The sequence below is a fragment of the Gracilinanus agilis genome, chromosome 1 (assembly GCF_016433145.1).
Source record: "Gracilinanus agilis isolate LMUSP501 chromosome 1, AgileGrace, whole genome shotgun sequence".
NCBI lineage: Eukaryota > Metazoa > Chordata > Mammalia > Didelphimorphia > Didelphidae > Gracilinanus > Gracilinanus agilis.
Window position 1 is genome coordinate 56,794,074 of NC_058130.1, and position 6,786 is coordinate 56,800,859.

The 6,786-nt window shown below is 37.8% G+C and overlaps 1 protein-coding gene across 1 annotated transcript in view; it reads left to right on the forward strand.

Annotated features, from left to right (window-relative positions):
- The first annotated feature begins 2,165 nt into the window (after positions 1-2,165).
- PPARG (peroxisome proliferator activated receptor gamma) overlaps positions 2,166-6,786 on the forward strand; it is a 142,202-nt gene continuing 137,581 nt past the window's right edge. The window contains exon 1 of the mRNA XM_044666669.1: positions 2,166-2,240. The gene's annotated coding sequence lies outside the window, so the exon portion shown is untranslated. The remainder of the gene's footprint in view (positions 2,241-6,786) is intronic.

Here is a 6,786-nt window from a genome sequence, read left to right on the forward strand (position 1 = left end):
AGAATCTCAGAATCATTTAGTTTAGTCCTAATTACATTTAATGATTTAAGAATTGAGACTTTAAAATTTTCATTGGTTTGCCAGTCATAACCATTTTATGGTGGAGCTGAGATTAGCACCCTAGGGTCCTCAAGCTCATTACTCCTTGCTCTTTTTGTCTCATTCAGTATTATACGCATTAGTGAACAACTTTAGTTTCTTACCATCCCTGATGATCCAAGATTCTGTGACCTCGATATCTTCCTATACTACTAGAAGAGGCAGGAATAAGGAATACTTGAATTTTAAAGACAGATTTAGTTTGCTATTTTCTCAAATTTCAGTTCTCAAATGTCTCTTTCCCATTTCTGTGTTGTAAGAAATCTAACCAGCATCCTTTAGTAAACAAAATTTCCTGCTCTATATTACATATCTAAAGATGACTCTTCCACCATTACACTCCAACATGTTAAGCATCAAGAATCCACATTGCTATTATCACAGGGTTACAGGATCCTAGATTTAGAGCTAGGAAAGACTTCTGATAGAATTGAATCCAACCTCCTCATTTTACAGATGAGGTGCAGATGAAGTCCAGAAAGGCTAATCAGGACATAATTTCTAAGGTCACGTAAGTAATTAGTAGCAGAGTCAAGGCTTGAACTCGGGTCTTCCAAAGCCAAATCCAGGATTCATTCTATTACACCATGCTGCCTCCTTGTGGACTAAAAACTTTGTCCAAGGACCCAAGAAAAACTAAAACCACCAAGAAGTTAAAAGCGGTCTATCAAGGTCCGCCAACTCTAAACTCTAAAACTCTCAACTCAGCTCTAAAAATAAGTACTTTGTTGTAATTAGAGTAAGGATGGTATTCTTATTAATAACAGTACCCAAAACCAACACAGCTTTTCATCTTCAAAGCCCAAGTACTCTCAATATATGTCATACCCTGAAGGGCATTAGATAATAACTATATAAAGAAAACTTGAAAAGTTCCTTGAGACTGTGTAGTACTTTTCAAGATCAAGACTGGCTTGACCTCTAACATGAAGGAATATTTCAACCCTGAGGTCTTCTGCTTCCATCGGACACACTGGGGAAAGGAAGCATGAGGTTATATAGGTGTCAAGCATTGTAAAGAAGAAAGCTCAGAGTTTATTTGTAGGTTGTAGTGTGCAAAATGTTCTTTGCTTGGGTGCTGGGACCACAAGGCTGAAGCTGATATGATTCCTGGCACTGGCATTATTTTGTCTTCCCAGGGAGGGCAGCTTCTGTGAGATTCCTTTGTCCTTTTCATAAAAATTAAGTGTGTAGGTCCCAACTCTGTCTCTGATTCATTTCGGAAAAGCAATTCTCCATTTTCCTTTTGCTATTGTTTTTATCTTCTGAAAGTAGAATGTGTCTTTATGGCGTCCCAAGATTCTTTGTAGCATGTAAGTTATATCCTCAGCTACTAAGTAATAGCCATATGGCACTGATACTCAGTGACATAGACCCCAAGTTATTGTTGTACTTTCTTAAATAGCCTTTATTTTAAAGTAACAAGTGCCCCCTAGACTCACAGTGGAAAAGGCAGTATCTCTGAGCCTCGGTTCCCTCACCATGAAAATGAGGTTGGAATCACTGGACTAAATATCCTGTAAGCTCCCCTCAAATCTATGATCCTATAACTTAGTAAATCTTTGGGCAACCCTGGGAAGCAGGTGTCATTATTAACTCCATGTAAAATGGACAAGGGAATAGAAGAGAGACCCGGAAGGCAGGAGGACCTGAATTCAAGCCTCTTTTCTGGCATATACTGGTTGGACAAATCATTTAGCCTCTCCTTTTCCTGTTACCCTCTCCACTAAACAGCTCTCTGAGACTATTAGTTGCAGAGTAAGTACAGAGTAGGTTTCCACAGGAATTCCCTAAAACAATGAAATCACAGATTGAGTTTAAAAAAAAAAAAGAGGTGAATAAATACCTCACTGAAGAAAGGGATATAGGACCCATAATAAAATCAGTGGCAGACCAGGAGGTGCCTAAAGTAGGAATTGTTTTAGTGAGTTCCCCTGGGCCACCATGATGTACCGTTATTTCTCGTGGGCTCAAAACTGCATGGGTTTAGGACAACATGTCTAGCTTCTTCCTAAAGACCTTGTGCGTGATCATATATTAAAATCAAGTTTCTTTTTCCTTTTTCAGATCTGAAGGGGGCAAAGTTGAAAGCACATTTATACAACAGGAAGATAGTTTTCTAGATTGAGTCAACTTTGAAGGTAGGTGAAAATGAATTTGGATACTGAGTCCATTTTTAAACACGGCTTCATAAAGAACAAGGCATTTCTTCCAAGTGTTCTATTCTACTTAGAGAGTTTTATTTTGACTATCGTAGTTTTTTTCCATGATATCGTTTGCCATCCCACTAAAGGAGTGAAGAATAGCACATTTTTCCTAAGACAAAACAAAGATAGGAAAGTGACCTAGGGATGGTGAAATACACAAATACTTAAAAACAAATCTCTAGTCAAGTTTCCAAATTACTCTTTATTTTTCTACTTTTAATAACATGAAATAATTTTAAGTTTCTAAGCCTTTTATCAGGGGCATTGTGGTAAAATTGGTAGAGGAACTTTGAAATCAGGAAGACCTAACTCTGACGCAGTAGTTATGTGACTATGGACAATTCACTGAACCTTTCGGTGACCTTGGACAACTGCAAGATTCTTAAGAAATAGATGAGTTGCTAATCTGCATTTGAGAAGGAGGTTTCCACACTGTGAAGTCCCTACCCCAGTGAAATCATATGTATAGACCAAAACACACACACATAACCAGTTTGATAAATATTTTAAAAATTATTTAATTATAAATTAAATTAAAATTATTAAGCTGTTTTGTGTGTGTTTTGTTGTTGGGGTTGTTGGGTCTATACGTAAGATTTCATTGGGTGCAGAGACCACATAGTGTAGAAACCTTTATAGATCTAGATTAATCTAGATGCTGAACCTGATCCTTCCCTGTGTATTATGTGGCAAAAATCCTATAGGCATAGGTATTCTCTCCTTTCTTCTTTATGTTTAGCTCCATAAAGAATTAATTACTCACCCATTGCCAAAAGCCTATTAGAATAACTGCCTTCCCAGGGTTGGATTTATGACTGGGTGTGGTAGTCAGGCATACATATGAAGAGATTTAAGGGATGTCAGACAATGTCTCCTGTCCCTAAATCTGACTTACAAATGCCTATCGGTGTCTGAAATTTTGACTTTCTAGATTTTTTTCTCTTTTTATCTCTAACACAATCACTACTTTTCCTTGTAGCACAAGGGAACAAATCAGTATTAAGTCAAAGGTTGCCCATTGTAAGAGATGTATCAATGCCCAAAGCTGCGTCACACTGCCAAATCCCCTTAGTTTTTTCTTGGAACTTCAGGGTAACTCCAGGAAGCCCTAGGACTCTAGGTCCAGGTGGCAGGGCTTTCTCTTAGCAGTTCCTAAAAATCATAAGGTATTCAAGTTTCTACTTGAAGGGGCCATCAAAAATCCACGAGATTCATTTGGAATGTCAGCTCTTTGAGAATAAGGATTGTTCCCTCCTCTGGATTGACATCCCTAGAAATTGCACACAGTATGTGCATAATAAATAGATGATGAGGAGGAGCCCAGGTAGTATTTTTCTAAAGTCATTCATTAGCGTAATAAACAGAAGCTACAATGTCTGAGAGAGGAATTGTTCAGTCATTATGAAGCTGCTTACATCAGCAATATTTACTTCATTTCCAGCAATTTACTGTATCTCAGAGTGAGTTTCAGTTCTCCTACAAACCATAGAAGGACAAAGAGAATTGGAAGTCAAATCTAGGATAGGATTATATTCTTCAATTTTCTTAACTCACCTCCCCCAGTTACTCTTCTCTTCTCTTCTCTTCTCTTCTCTTCTCTTCTCTTCTCTTCTCTTCTCTTCTCTTCTTTTCTTTCTTCTCTTTTCTCTTCTATTCTTTTCTCTTTTCTCTTCTGTTCTTTTCTCTTCTCCTTTCTTTCCTCTACTCTTCTCTTCTTTCCTTTCTTTTCCTCTTCTCTTCTCTTCTCTTTTCTTTTTTCTTTTCTTTTCTTCTCTTTTCTTCTCTTTTCTTTTCTCTTCTTTCCCTTTCCTTCTGTCTCAATACTAGTTATTGATTCCAAAGCAGAAAAGTGGTAAGGGCTGGCCAATTGAGGTTAAGTGACTTGTCCAGGATTATACCAGCTAAGAAATATCTGAGGTCAGATTTGAACCCAGGACCTCTCATCTCCAGGCCTGGCTCTATTCACTGAGCCACCTAGCTGCCATCTAACTCCTTTTAAGTTCATCCATCACTTAAAAACGGAAATTCAGCATCCCTTCAGAAGATTTTTACGTATATAGTTTCCTTTCCACTAACCACTCACAAAATTTTGAATGGGTACTACTCGGTCAACAAGCCTTTATGAAATGCTTTCCAGGTTCCAGGCACTGTCTTAAGTGTTGGGGATACAAAGGTAAAAAAAGGGGGGAAATGGCCCTTCCCTCAAAGAACTCATATTCAAATAGAGGAGGCAGCATGCAAATAATTATGTAAATGCACAATATATACAGTATAAATAGGAGATAATATCAGAGAGAAGGAGCTAGTAGTTGGGGGCAGAGGTTAGCCTTGCAGAAAATAGGATTTGAGCAGAGTCTTGAAGGAAGCCAGGGAAAACAGTAGGTAGAGATAAGGAGGTGGAACATTTTAGGCATGGAGAACAGCAATACAAAGATATAAAGTCAAAAAATGGAATACAGCGTGTGATAAACAGCAAGTAGACCAGTATAATTGGACCATAGAGCTTGTGGAGGAGAGTAAAGTATATAAGAAGATTGGTAGGCAGGGGTCAGGTTGTGAAGGGCTTTAATAAGAATCCCTGGGATCTCTTTTGCAAACCCTCCAGTTTTGTTTTTAGAGTTCTAAGCTGCATTGAGCCATGTAGAACTAATCAAAAGACATGAATTTGATCAGTAGGGTTGGGTCTATAAAGGAAGACCTACAAAGAAGAAGCAGTTGCGATTTCGGAATATCTATGGTCATAAGGGCAGCTAGGTGACACAGTGGAAAGAGTACAGAGCCTAAAGTAAATCCAATTGTGGCTTTGAACACTTACTAGCTGTGGAACCCTGGGCAACTCACTTAACCTGTTTGTTTCCTCATCTAAAATGGGCTAGAGAATGAAATGGCAAATCACTCTAGTATCTCTGCCAAGAAAACCCCAAATAGGCTTATGAAGAGTCAGAAACAACTAGATAACAACAATAATATGGTCATTTGAAGCCCTAAGAAAATTATAGTATTAAATCAATTAAATGAAAGAAATATTTATTGAATACCTCTTGGGTATAGGATGCTACGAGAGGCACAACATGATATGTATTGTATTTTAAAATATATATTACATAATTATAAAAAAAGACTAAGACAAATATACAAATAACCAATAACACAAAGTAGAATAGAATGTGTCAAATGCAATGGAGGTTTAGAGGAGGAGGAGATCACATTTGGTTGGACATTTCAAGAAAGATTTCAAGAAACAAGTACCATTTAAGCTGAGCCTGAAAGGATGCATATGTCCATAGGTACCCTTATATCCCTGTACAAGGATAAATAAAGGCATTCTAGGCAGAGGGAAGAGTATGTGCAAAAGCAGAAAATGGTGGGAACAATAAATAATATTATGTGACTAGATCATAGAATGCCTGTAGAGGAAAGAGGTGGGGGGGGTGGGGGTACCATAAGGCTGAAAAGACCAGTTCTGGCTATATTGTTGAGGATTTTGTGCAGAGTTAAGACTTTTTTTTTTTTTTTTTACTCTTTAAGCAGTGGGGAGCCATTGAAAGTTTTAGACCACTATAATATGAAATGGGCTTTAGGAAATTTTACTTGGAAACAGTGTATAGGTTGGATTAGAAAGTAAAGAAATTGGAATTGGGGAGTCTAGTTAAGAGATTTCTGTGTTGTCAGCTAGCTAAAAGCTTTAATTCAGGTTAAGATATTAAGAATGGAAAGGAGGAGAGAGATATAAGACATAGAGATAGAATCAACAGGACTGACTAAATCCACAAATAACTGGGAATGGAGGGGGCAATGACATTGGGAAAAAATGTTATAAGGAAGAGTTAAGTAAGAAGTTTCTTACTTAACTCTTCCTTATAACAAAAAGATCACTAAGTTTTTCAGCTTGGGCAACTGAGGGAACTGGAAGGACCACTGATAAAAATAGAGAAATCCAGAGATAAGCACTAAGCAGTAAGAGAAGAAGGATTATGAACTATACATGTTGGAAGCACTGGTGGGGCAGAATATATTTCATGGAGAAAATAAGAAGTTTTCATTTTTTGTCAAAGTGGAGGCCATTTACAACAGAAATATTAAATTTTCAAATCTGAAAGACAAAGACAAAGACCTACATTTGACAGCTCTGACTCTGTATCTTTGTCTTGGTCTCTCTGCCTCTGTTTCTCTGTATAGATACATTTATATGTGTGAATTCTGTGTGAATTCTCTCTCTCTCTCTCTCTCTCTCTCTCACACACACACACACACACACACACACACACACACACACACACACACACACACACACTCACACCTTTTTAAAAAGAAACTTTAGATTTTTAGAAGCAGCTTCTAAAATTCCAGCACTGAAACTGAACTCAGAATCCATACTTTCACATGGTACACACTTTTACAGGAAATAAAAAGTCCCAGAAATCCTAAGAGATAGCTCTCTCTCATCCCCTGGGAGTTCCCCCCCACCCCCCACCCCCCC